Source organism: Equus quagga, chromosome 11 (assembly GCF_021613505.1).
Source record: "Equus quagga isolate Etosha38 chromosome 11, UCLA_HA_Equagga_1.0, whole genome shotgun sequence".
Lineage (NCBI taxonomy): Eukaryota > Metazoa > Chordata > Mammalia > Perissodactyla > Equidae > Equus > Equus quagga.
Genome location: NC_060277.1, coordinates 94,059,442 through 94,072,889, shown reverse-complemented (window position 1 = coordinate 94,072,889; position 13,448 = coordinate 94,059,442).

The window sequence follows — 13,448 nt, the reverse complement described above, 5'->3', positions numbered from 1 at the left end:
ATAGTTTCATATGTAAGGGACGGCAGAATTGCTTCCAACATAAACAATTTTGGTTCAGTTCTGAGTGTATATCAAATAATATATACTAATTATGAAAAATCATGAAATAGGCACAATATTCCTTTCTTCATCACCACCCTGAACTATCCTGGGGTGATCTTTTAATTTTATTCCTTGCTTATTCAAAGGCCTTTCCTTTTTCTTAATTTGGATAGGGAAAGTTACAGATGCTTCATCTGTAGAAAAATGCTGGATGGCAATTTGGAAAACAGTTTGTAAAAGAATAGACATCATCTGCCCCTGACCATTCTGTTATGTGGTTTCTTCCAGCAGCTAATACTCAGCAGACTAGTGATAGGTTGACATAGTATTCAGGCTTAGACTTAGGAAGATTACATTTGGAAATGACTGACAACACAGTAGTTTTAAATGTTTGGACTTTAAAGTGTCACACACAGCAGATGAATGAAGATGTCAGAGCCAGGCCTAAAGGAAGACCCTGGTAATCCAGCCCTTGGTGTATAACCTTCAAACACCAATAAACAAGATTATCTGGATTTAACATGTGACCTTTCTCATTCTGACTGGTAGGTCCAGATGTTTTCTCATTCCGCTGCCTGGTTGGAATCTGCTTTTAAACTGACTGCAAGTGGATCTAGATTTGAGGTTGCAGGAATGACAGTCTTGAAAAGTATATTCTGCAGTGGGTAATGCTGTCTAAACAGTAGCATATGGAGACCCATGGTTTAATAATTAAAAGTAACTTGTGACCTTACCCTTAATAGATTTGTTAATTATGTCAACCAAATAAGTAAAAATGGGATTGTAGTAGATATTTCGCTATATTAGTCAGTCTGGTGGCATTAAAAACATTCACAAGATTTGTTAGAACCAGCCTTTTCTGCACCTGTGTCTACAGAAGCAGAAATCCCAGTCATGCCTTTGTTACCCCTTCAGGAAGTTTATAGCAGCCCTAGAGAATGTAGGAAAGGCTCTTTTTTTTTTTTTTTTTTTTTCCACAACTCACCATTTCTTTTTTTCTTTTTTTAAGGATTGGCACCTGGGCTAACAACTGTTGCCAATCTTTTTTTTTTTTTCTGCTTTATCTCCCCAAACCTCGCCCTGTACACAGTTGTATATCTTAGTTGCAGGTCCTTCTAGTTGTGGGATGTGGGATGCCACCTCAATGTGGCCTGACGAGCGGTGCCATGTCGGCACCCAGGATCTGAACCCTGGGCCACTGCAGCGGAGCGCACGAACTTAACCACTCGGCCATGGAGCGGCCCCAGGAAAGGCTCTTTATTAGCTTCTCTTAGGTCAGTCTAGGCTTATGGCCATACTTTTCATCCACCAAAACTTGGACACAACTAATGTACCTGTATTACCTGTCTTCGTTGCTTGGAGCCCAGAACTATTTCTGGCATTTTTATATGAACTATTCCTTACTCATCATCATCTTGATTTTCTGGTTCTAGCCCTTTGAGTTGTGTTAGTTCTCTCTCTGAGGCTATATAGACAAGATAATTCTTTATTGTCTTATTTTCTTATGGGAAAACTAAACTCTCACACCCCTGAGTGAACCCTCAGAGAGCTTCCTCATATGCTTCATACAAACACTGCTGACTTGTAGTCAGGATAGTGCTTGTTAATTAATTAATAATCATAGCCTAGTAAAGCACACTAAATTATTAACAGAACTGAAAATGAAACATAAAAAGACGTAAAAGCACAAAATATGACAAAGAAGTAATACAATTAGAAAACCTGTATCTTTATAGATTTTAACACAATTTATAAAGACCAAAAGTCAGTAGTTACCTATCAAATAAAGTTGATAATAAAATAATTAATATGGGAGATGTCTTATGAGGCCAACTGTTGTTTGTTTTAGCCTCCTTTTCTATTGCCAAGTCGCAGATGTACCTTGTGTTTTTTAACTCAACACTTAATAATTTCTTTGCAAAGGGCATGAAATTAGTTGCACAGAAACAAAGGGAGTTAAAGATAGTCTTATGAGGATTAATCATAGTTCAAAATCTACACTTGTCACAATGCTGCTTGTAATAGTTTGTGAATGAGTAGCTAAACTCTCCACTCCTGAGACAGGGTCAGTATTAGTGTAGCTAGCCATCAGTTGTTGGTTTTTTGTTTTTTAAAAATCCTTATAAAGTTCTTTTTTAAAAAACAGCTTTAGTCTGGTTATAATTTACATACCTTTAAGTGTTCAATTCAATGATTTTTAGTAAATGTACAGAGTTGTGCAACTAGCACTTTGTTTTAGAACATTTCTATGACCCTAAAAAATCTCTTGTACCTGTTTTTAGTCAATTCCCATTCTTACCCCCAGCCCCAGGCAATCACTAATCTGATTTCTGTCTCTCTAGATTTACCATTTCTGGATGTCTCATATAAAAGGAATAATACAATATGTAGTCTTTTGCTTCTGGTTTCTTTCACTTAGCATAATATTTTTTAAGTTTATCCATGTTATTGTATGTATCAATACTTGTTTCTCTTTGTTTCTGAATAGTATTCTATTGTATTGATAAAGTACATTTTTTTAATCAATTCACCAATTGATGACATTCTGATTCACCATCTGTTTCCATTTTTGGGCTGTTAGGAATAATCCTGCTGTGAATATTTGTGTACAAGTCTTTGTATGAACATATGTTTTCATTTCTTTTAGGTAAATACCTAAGAGTGAAATTGCTGGGTTGTGTGGTAAATTATGTTTAATTTTATAAGAAATTATTTATATTAGTTATCGATTACTCTATAACAAATTACCGCAAACCTTAGCAGCTTAAGACAATACAAATTTGTTATCTCAGGAATACAGGCACAGCTTATCTGAGTCCTCTGCTTCAGAGTCTCTCACAAGGCTGCAATCAAGTCACTGACATGGACTGTGGTCTCATCTGAAGGCTTGAGTAGGGAAGGTTCAACTTGCAAACTCACTCATGTGATTGTCAGAATTCAGTTCCTTGAGGGTTGTTGGACTAAGGGCCTCATTTCCTGACTGTTAGTTGGCTGGAAACTACCTTCAGTTCCTTGCCATGTGGACTCTCTAGTTTCTTCCACTTCATCAAAAGAGCACATGCGAAGCACCAGAGAGAGAAAATGAGAAGAAGATGAAAGTCACAGTCTTTTATAATCTCATGATAGGAGTGATTTCCTATCACTTTTACTATGTTCTTTTAATTAGAAGCAAATCATCTAGGGCCAGCCCACATTCACGGGGAGAAGATTACACAATGATATGAATACTAGGAGTCAGGGATCATTGGGAGCCATTTTAGAAGGCTGCCTACTATACTGCTAAACTTTTGTCCAAATGGCTGCACCATTTTACGTTCCCACTAGCAACATATTAGGGTTCCATTTTCTCCACGTTCTCAACAACACTCACTGTTCTCTGTCTTTTTGATGCTAGCCATTCTAGTGGGTGTGAAGTGGGTTTAATTTGCATTTCTCTAATAACTAATGATGCTGAGCATCTTTTCATTTTCCTCTTGTTCATTTGTATAATTTCTTTGGTGAAATGTCAATTCGCATCTTTTTCACATTTGTTAATTGGGTTATTTGTGTTATTATTGAGTTGTAAGATACTTTCATTTATGCATCATGTTTGGTATCATATCTAGGCAATCTTTGCCTAACCCAAGGTCATGAGGATATTGTGTGTCAGCTACCACGTTAGGTCTTTCTGTGCATTATTTTGCCTAATTTAATTGCTGTAACAACCCTGTTAGGTGTAGATATTATCGTCATTGCAAAATGAGAAAATTCACAGAAATCTAGTGACTTGCTGAGATCATATAGCTAGTTAGTACAACTTGAACTTAGACTCTGTCTCACTCCAAAGCCTTTGCTCTTTCATCAGAACTTAAAAAAACAAAAAGACATTCAAATCTATTTTCAGTGGACAGAATGAGAATGAAATACCACATTGTCCCTTCCTTGTAATTATCAACACCCATTCTGATGTGCAATTTGGAATACTATTAGTAGAAACCTCTCTATTTGTGATCATTTGTTGTTAGTGCCGTCAAGTTGATTCTGACTCCTAGTGACCAGTGGAACCTTGCATCCCTCTCATCTTCCAGCATGCTCCACTGTTCTTCATAGGGTTTTCATGGCCAAATTTTTCAAAAGTTAGTGGCCAGTTCCTTCCTCTTAGTCTTTCTTAGTCTGGAAGCTCTGCTGAACCTTGTCCACCATGGGTGACATATCAATGTCATAGCTTGAAATATCGATTGAAATATCGGTGACATAGCTTTTAGCAGCACAGCAACACACAGCCACCACAGTATAACAACTGACTAACGGGTGGTGCAGTTCCCTGACCAGGTCACGAACCTGGGCCACAGTGGTGAGAGTGCTGAATCTTAACTACTAGACCACCGCGGCTGGCTTTGTGATCATTAGAAGTTGCCTTTTGAAGTAGAAATGGGCGTGTACTCTAGTTTCTTGGCTAGATTCCATCCTAGTTTTATTCTGCCAGACAATATTTCCTGCACAGGTTCTGGTCGAGCTAGGATGCATCTTTGCTTGCAGCCTTGAAGTATGTTACTGGGCAGCTGTTAAGCAGTTGTTGTACTTTTCCCCCAGGGACAAGCATGTTCCAGTGACAAGATAGCTTATTCCCTTATGTGCTTTTAATGTTGTACATTAACCTAGGACAAGTCAGTGCTGAGTTTCCTCCATGTTTCTCAGTGCTCTGATTCCACTATTTGAAAAGCAGAGAGAGGAGAATGGAGGAAGCAGAGAGGAAAAAAAGTCCAAATAATATGTAGCAGATGGTAAATTTTATATTATTTTGTACATGTTTTGTTTTAATTAATTTAATCTTAAAAAGAGCATGAATCTTCTCATACTCAATCCTTATACTCATTTCCCTCTCTTCCAAGAATCCTTTACACCCTTAGGGTCTGCTTGATATACCTTAAGTTAGAATTACAATTTATTGTGTTCCTCTGCTGTGACCTAATATGCTAGCCTTAGGCAAAATTACAATCTGTGCAATTTTTTTAAGACATCTCCAACCTTAATTTTGTACTTGAAGCAAAGAACACAGTAATTTTTCATGCCTTCCTTCCTTCTTGCTTTCTTTTCTTTCTTCTTTTTGTTCATTTGGTAAGCAGCTGCTGAAGCATGTGCCAAGCACATTGCTAAATGTTAAGAGTGCAAATGGAATAATTTATAGACATTGACATTAAGCAGCCACTATGTATGTAGAGGGGAAAGTGGGGAATACCATAAGAGGAGCAGACTTAGAAAGGAAGCAAAAAGGAGAGAAATAATGAGCTAGGTTGAAACTTGTTGCGTGTGAAACAAGTTTAAGAAATCCAAGAAGTGATTGGAAGTATCTCTTGGTCTCAGCAGGGAGGACTAGGCTGGAAATACAGATTTGGGAGTCATCAACAACAAAAAGTTGGATCAAGAGAATATGTCAAGTGAAAAAAAAAGAAGGGTCAAGAAATAGGCCCCTGAAGACCATTCACAACTAGGAGACAGAGAAAGAGGAGTAAACAGAGGAAATAAGTAAGTGATGTAGGAAAAGAACCAGGTGTGAATAGAGCTCAGGGAAGAGGTTCAAGAAGCAGGGACTGGTCAGTGGCATCCTGTTGCTAAGTGGTGGAATAGGAGGGGCAGAAGCCAGACCACAGTGGGCAAAGAAGTCAACTGGAGAACTGGTCATCACTGTGGGACTTGGGCTTTTCTCTGATGGAGCGTGAGGAGAAACTCTGCATGCTACAGGTCAGCTTCAGGAAGTTGTAGACAAGTAGGGAGTGGTACAACAAATTGACTTATTACTTCTTCCCTACCTGGCCTTCTTATTATCATTAAATTTGTTCAGGCTGCCCAAGGAATGAATTCATTTATTCATTTGTTCATTCATTCAATGCTTATAGTAAGTGGGCTCTCTGAAAGGTTCTGGGGACACAAATATTCTTAAAACCTGGCCTCTGCCTTGAAGATACTCCTAGTCTATATGGGAAACAAACATGTTAACTGTCATATAACACAACACATACTGTGTATACCAAGAACTACTTCTGCTCTGGATATAGACTATAGCCATTTTCATTCTTTCCCTTACCTGTGATTCTGAGTTTGATGTTGTGACAGAATGTTTTTAGCCAATTTAATTATATTTGGATGATGTGTTTTGAATTTTTCTGAGAATTATATTTTAATATGCTTTAAATTTTATTATTGAATTATGTTAAGAAAGATACAGTGGATATTCTATACAAAGGAATTATGAATGAAAAGAAAGTTTTTTCTTCTGGATTTCTAAATGAAATGTCTGCCAGGTGCATGCTTTAGTCTATCTCTGGTATGTTCAGGCAACATCTAAAACCTCAACCTCTTTAAATGTATTTTCATTGGTTATTTTTCAATGGATAGTGGTTATTTCTCAGAAATATAAATATGAAGTAATATAATACTACATAGGTTAAATAATCAACAGAAAAAGTTCATAATTACAATAGACAGAAATGAAAAAATACTTTATATTTGTATACTGCTTTATAATTTAGAATGAACTTTCACGCATCGTGTTCTTCAGTCCTCACAACTCTAGATAAAGAATTCACCTGGCCCTATGATATCTGAAGAGCATAGCCCAACTGAGCAGCTGGACCCTTGCCTACTGCTGATATGTAGTATATTCCTGTAGTTAAAAGTGATAAATCTCTTGTTCTAATGGGGAAGCAAAGAACTGCACTGAAATTATTAAACAAAATTATTTTTATTATTATGGCAGTGAATGAGCTATTTGATAGATAATAAGGCAAAGATTAATCTCATTAGTAAAATTGAAGTTGGTTCCTTTGCAACTAAAACTTTCTTCATGTTTTTGTGCTAAAGCTCTTGAATTTGAAGTGATATAATTTACTAATTTCTAGTTTAGATTCTTTGAGGGAAAATTTAAAAGTCTGATAAGAATATGTTTTAGTGAGAACTTAAACCAAACCAACTAGTATCCAAACTGCTATCTCTTATTTCACTGCTATTGATATTTTATCTCTTATTAGTCTGAGTCACCTTTTCCAGTTTTTTTATTAACTTTAAAATAGGTATTTAAAAAATACCAGATGTCTATCACTTTAAATTTTAAAAGAAGAGAAGAATGAAAGCATAATGGATCGTATACTAAATCAATGACCGAAAGTTTTGTTTTCATTGAAGCTTTATAATTTTACTGGTTAGCAAATACTGGAACTTCTTATTCTTTAGTTCTCAAAATATCATTGGTTTTTCTCCTTCCTCACTTTACACATAAAATGTAAATTAGAAGATGAAAATGACCCATAATTTCAGTATTCTTGAAAAAGAGGCCATTGTGGAAAAGGAGTAGAGACGTTAATTTTATAAGGAAAATTGTTCTAGTTAATCTGTTCCTGCTATATTGGATGATAGCAACAAATTCTGTAGACTAAATACCTACAATACATGTATCTCCCATTTTGCTCTTTAGTGCTTCAAGCTTCTAAATCCTATTAACAGCTGTCAAAACCTGGTAAACTATTTAGATGCTTTCACAATTTGTTTAATTGGATAGTTAGAAAATGGCATGCTAGAAAAGCCCACCCCCCCTTTCTTTTAGCCTGGCTGAACATCTGTAGCATTAGGGCCTCATTATCTCTGAATTGGCATAGCAAATCAGTGGCATCATTAAAATGCCACATTAAGATGATTAAGCTTCTTTGTTATCCAGTTGACTTTTGCATGTGCTGAGGATTTCATGGTTATGACCCCCAATCCTTGTAAAACACTTAAACACATCGCCCTTTTGTGTCTTTCCTGTTTAACAGTCTCTATCTTGTTTTGTCCCTTCTCACAATATCCCTTGCAAACTTGAGGCTTTATCCCAAACTTTGCCCTTCTTTGAATTGGATTCTGAGATCTCATAGTTCAGGGTGGTAATTCAGAACCCCTTTTTACAACTGGGAAATTCCTACTAACATGCTATCCAAGACATCCAAGTTGCCTGTTCTGTTTGCCATCTTTGATAGGTTCTTCTCTCCAACTGAGCATTTTATGTGCCTGTAAAAACAAACTGAGGCACAGTTGGCTGAGACTGCTATTGCCCCTGAAGGATTTAGATGTTGGATCCTTTCCAAGACCCATTGTTTTTGCAGTGTCTCAGGTGAAACCAAAAATGTCTACTCTGGAGTGCAAGCCTTTCATGTGATAACCATCACCCCAGGAAATGAAACCATGTGCATCAGCCCCAGTGAGCCAAGGCTTTGTTCTCTTCAGCCTACAAAATTCTCTCTGGGGGGTGTGTGTTTGTTAGTGTGTGTCATCTTCCTAAGAGGCCTCCAGAACATAGACAAAGATGGGAGCAATTGTACCCCAGAGTAGCTCCTTTAGAAAGAAGTTCAGTTTAATCTAATTTTCACGGGTTAGATTTAATTTAGACATCTTTTTTTCCCCCCATGGGAATGTTTTGCAATTACCTTTATCAGCAATTTGTGGTTTGGTATGTTCTTTGCTCCATGAGTTTAATTATAAAAAATTTACTCAGGAAGGCTTTAACATTTTTTATTATGAAATTTATCATACATACAAAAAGGCAAATATAGTTACATGTATAGTTTAAAGAATAGTAACAAAACAAGCATCCATGGACCAACCACTTGGCTTAAGAAATAAAATATTGCTGGAGCCTATGAAGATTCTTGATAGTTTTTTAAGTGGCAATCTAAGTTGTGTGTCTAAGAAACCTGATCCATATTGTAAGACTGGAATTCACAAGACTAAAATGGGAGATTATTCGCATTACAGAAGGTTTATTCACTTTACAAAAACTTCAGGATACTGTAAGCCAGTTCCTCAAGTATATTCAAGTTTTTCTCGCCAGATCTTTAATATCTTCTGCCTGTATTAACAGTTCAGGCATTGCTAGTCACTGACAACTGAAAATCAATGAAAAATGAAGGTAAATATCTCTGAATGTATAATGTAAGTCAGTGGGACAACATTATTGGTTTTTGTTTTGTTTTGTTTTTTAAAGATTTTATTTTTCCTTTTTCTACCCAAAGCCCCCCCAGTACATAGTTGTGTATTTTTTTAGTTGTGGGTCCTAGTTGTGGCATATGGGATGCTGCCTCAGCATGGCCTGAGGAGCGGTGCCGTGTCGGCGCCCAGGATCCGAACTGGCGAAACCCTGGGCCGCCAAAGCAGAGCATGAGAACTTAACCACTCAGCCACAGGGCCGGTCCCCAACATTATTGGTTTTGCACGTAACGTTTTATGAACACATTGGCTATATAAAGGTAAATCTGTACAGGTTAATGACATCGTGATAAATATAAAGTAGAATGAGGTAGGTGTATGAGAGAGCTCAGAAACAGGAGAATTTGTTTCTAGTTTAGAGTATCCATTTGCATGGAAGAAATGGCATTTAAACAACATCTGGAAGTTTAAATACAATGTTGATATGGGGAAAGGGCATTCATTTTAGGTATGGGAAAGACTGAAAAAGAAACTTGGAGAACTGTGATTACATTGCTGCTGTGCTTCTCGAACTTTAATGTGTATAAGAATCCTTGAGTATCTTGTTAAAATGCAAATTCTGATCCAGTAGGTCTGAGGTGGGGCCTTAAGAGACTACATTTCTAATAGGCTCCCAGGGGATGCTGGAACTGCTGATCCAAGGTCCTCACTTTGAGTATCAAGCTTCTAGTCTAGAGAAAAGGATGATTCCAGAAGACTAGTGAGAAATGAAATGATCAGATAGGCTCAGAGCAGGTTCTAGACAGGCCTTTGAATGCCTCACTAAGGATTTTGGACTTTATTCTGTAAGCAAAATGAAATCATGGAAAGTTTCTGAACAAGGGTTTTAGTGCTAGGGGATAATTAATCTATCAACAGGTTATAGTATAAAATCGAGGTCACATACACTGTGGTCCAGTCAGGAGGCTAATGCAGTGCCATATTCGTGTACTAAGTATTTATTGGGTATGCACCTTATGCAGAGCACTGTATCAGACTCTAGAGCATTGGTTCTCAAACTCCATTATGAATAAAATTTACCTAGAGAACATGTTTTTTAATGCATATTTCCAGTCCCCACACCAAGATTAGTAGATCTACTGTGAGACCCCCCCCCCCCAATTTCTGTTTTAAAACCACACAACCTCTGGTCTTACAGACCAGGTTACAGTGTCATAGGGGACATTGAGTTTAAAAAAACAAACCTGTGTTGCTTCTGCTCTCAGATAGCTTACATGTCCAAATGGGAGAGGAGATAAGTTTATAAGTAACTCAGAGAAAGGAGGAACAAATTATTTTGCAGCTGTGAGAATCAAGGAAAGCATAGTGTGGGGGAAATGGCATATTAGTTTGGCCTTAAAGGACGTGTAGGATTTAGACCTGTGGCGAAGTTGGGGAAAGACCTTTTAGGCAGTAGAAATAATAAAAGCAAGAATACTTAGAAGTTGTTTAGTTTGGCTAAAGATATCTGAACATTCAAAATCAACATTACAAAGATAAGTTGGGGTCAGATATTGGAAGGTCTTTTAAATTCTTTGTTTCTGTGTTTGGACTTAATTTTGTTGGCAGTGGAGAATATGAAAGAATTTTGACAGGGTCATGATATGACCAGAGCCATAGTTTAGGAAAAACAAGCTGGTGATAGTATACAGGATGAGCTGAAAAGGGGAGAGAGAAGAGGCAGAGAGAACAATGTGGAGGCTACCGCAGTAAATCTTGGAGAGACTAATGAGGCTCTGAGATTTAGGATAGTAGGTGTGCAAAATAGTGGGGAGAAGAAACAGATTGGAGAGAAGGTACAAAAATAGAACCAAGGAGGGTTGCAAGCAAGAGGAAGGAAAGATGACTGTAAAGATTCTAGCCTGAGTAATTGGGAAGACACCCAGGAGACCTTTGGGAATAGAGGATTGACGAACGAGAGAGAGAGCACACCTGGAGATATATATTTGGGGACTAATCAATAAAATGCTAGTTGAAGCCTTAAGAGTGGATGAAATTGCCATAGGGAAGGAGGTGTAGAGGGAAGAAAAAAGAGGCTTAAGGACAGTGGTTAGGAGGCAGAGGGAGGAAAAGGAGCTAGAAAGAAGCCATCAGAAAGGTAAGGAAAGGAGGTACAGTTTCACTGAAGAAATAGAAGTATAGAACAAGGAGTGGCGGTCAGTAGGGTCAAGCGCTACAGAGAAGATGGAGAGAATGGCATAAAAAAGGCCTTTGGATTTAGGAACCAGGAGACTGTTGATGGTCTTCAGGGAAGCAGATTCAGTGAATTATGAAGGCAGATGACAGATTACATGGAATTGTACATCAGTTTTGAGGATGTAGAGGCAGTAAGCATAGATTACTTTTTTAGTAAGACTGTCTAGAAAGGAGTGTTGAGAGAGGATGAGATAAGAGGCTAAACTAAATTGCAAAGAGAATTTTAGAGCCTGAGGGCATAGAATAGAGGTCTTAGAGACCTGATGTAGAGGTTGAAAGGAAAAGGATTCCAGTTTCTAGACTTGGAGACTGGAAGAATGAAGATTCCATTGTAAATAAAAAGTCATAAATTAGAAGCAAGTTTGTCATTCAAAGATGACATTTTATTTTAGACATGTTTATTAATATTTTCAAGGGATACTAAGTAGAATGCCCCCTTTTCCTCTGCTCCAGTAAATCTTCCTCCTAAGGGATGGAATGAATTTCTTCATTAGAGCGAACTAGTGTCTTTCCTGATAGTTTTGGTGGACTATATTTGGAGGCTGTGTGCTAAATCCAGTAATTTCTCAGGAATCTCATTAGTATCCTAGATACTCATGTATTCTAATATTCAACTCTGTTTACATTCATGTGGTAAATCATAATGAATTTTTGATCCCCAGTAACCATGCACGGAGGCCATCCAGGTCTTTTATCTAAAACTGGTAAGACTCCAAAGGCAAACCAACAACTGTATCAGGAGCTCTTTCGTCCACTAAGTACAAGGAACTTCCCTAATGCCCTGTCCATGTGACTCTCATGCTTTCTCTTAGGGCCCTGGGTCTCAGATACTGTCTTTCTTATTCTACAGTTAAGTCCTAAAGGACTAAAGCCAAGATTTTATCTTGACCCAGGTCAACGTAGTATTGAGTTCTTGGTCAGACCCATTAAAGGCAAAATCTGAGGGAAGGAGCAACTCTCTTGTGTCCTGTGTTTTCAGAAAGACCCCCACACATTGATTTACTAGTTTTTAATTGTCACTGACCACAGAATGGCCTGAGTCTGTTCATATTAACATTTTATAACTAAAATGAAAAGGATTCTTTTCTGCTGGCCCTTTCTATCTGCTGTTTTTGGTTTTCAGTAGCTGAAGTTTTCCGTTGAGGTTCTTTTAAACGCCTACATGCAAACTGAAGAGCACTCAAGCTTTGGTGGGATATCACCCACAGCTGGAGTGATGGAGGAAGGGAGGAGGGTACAAGCCTCAGGTGCATCCTTCTCTTAAAAAAATTCAAAAAAAACGAAAACCACTTAAAGCAAACAAATTCCATCTGAAAGCAGGCAAGACCTATCCAGAGAAAGAAGGGAATGAACCTCTTTCCATGTAGGAAATGGATATCAATTCATATATAACCCAGATGCATAGGATGGGCAAGTTTGAAACATGTTGGACTTATCCTACAGCCCTCCATCTCTTCTAATCAAAGGGTGAAAAGTTGTGAACCATGAACCGTGGTGAGAAGCAGTGGAACAGAGTTGCAGCAATGGCTCCTCTGTTGGTGGTTAGGCCCTGTCTTGCTCTATTAAGCAAACACAGTTAATATAGATGAAAGGTAACCTTGATAGAAGTGAAAATTGAAACTTGAGTTGAAGGTAACAAGCCAGGCGCAGCTGCGTTGTACTTCCTCCTATGTGGCAACAGGAGCTGCGCTTACTGGTGTTTTTTGGAAGGGATGTAGTTTTTTAAAATACCCTTTTTTCAGAGTGTTTTGGTTTTTAACGTCTATGCATTGGTAGGAGAGTGTGGAATATGTTAGTAAGAAGCCGCTTAGACTTTATAAGTCTAGTGTGTGAGGTCAAATCCAAGTTTAGCATTCTAATCACACATCTGCTGTTAACTGGCTATGTAACCTCGGACAAAGCGCTGAGAATATCTCTGTATGAAAAACAAGAGGGTTGGATTAGATGATCTCTAAATTCCCTTCCAGCCCTAAAATCCCATTGATTTGTGATTCCTCATGGGAAAGTACAACTTCCAATTTCTAAGAGTGAATGTTTGAAAAAGTAAGCATTTATGCAGCATATTTTGTATATGAAAAATTCCTTATGAATGTTTATTATTAATACAGCCGGCAAATGTCTGGGTTTTGTTAGTGTCAGTACCTAATTTGCCTTCTTCATTTCTTATGTTCTTCAGCTTAAGAGTGTTACAGCTCTTTTTAAGATAATACCTGGTCACCCAACTCACTTGGGCCAAT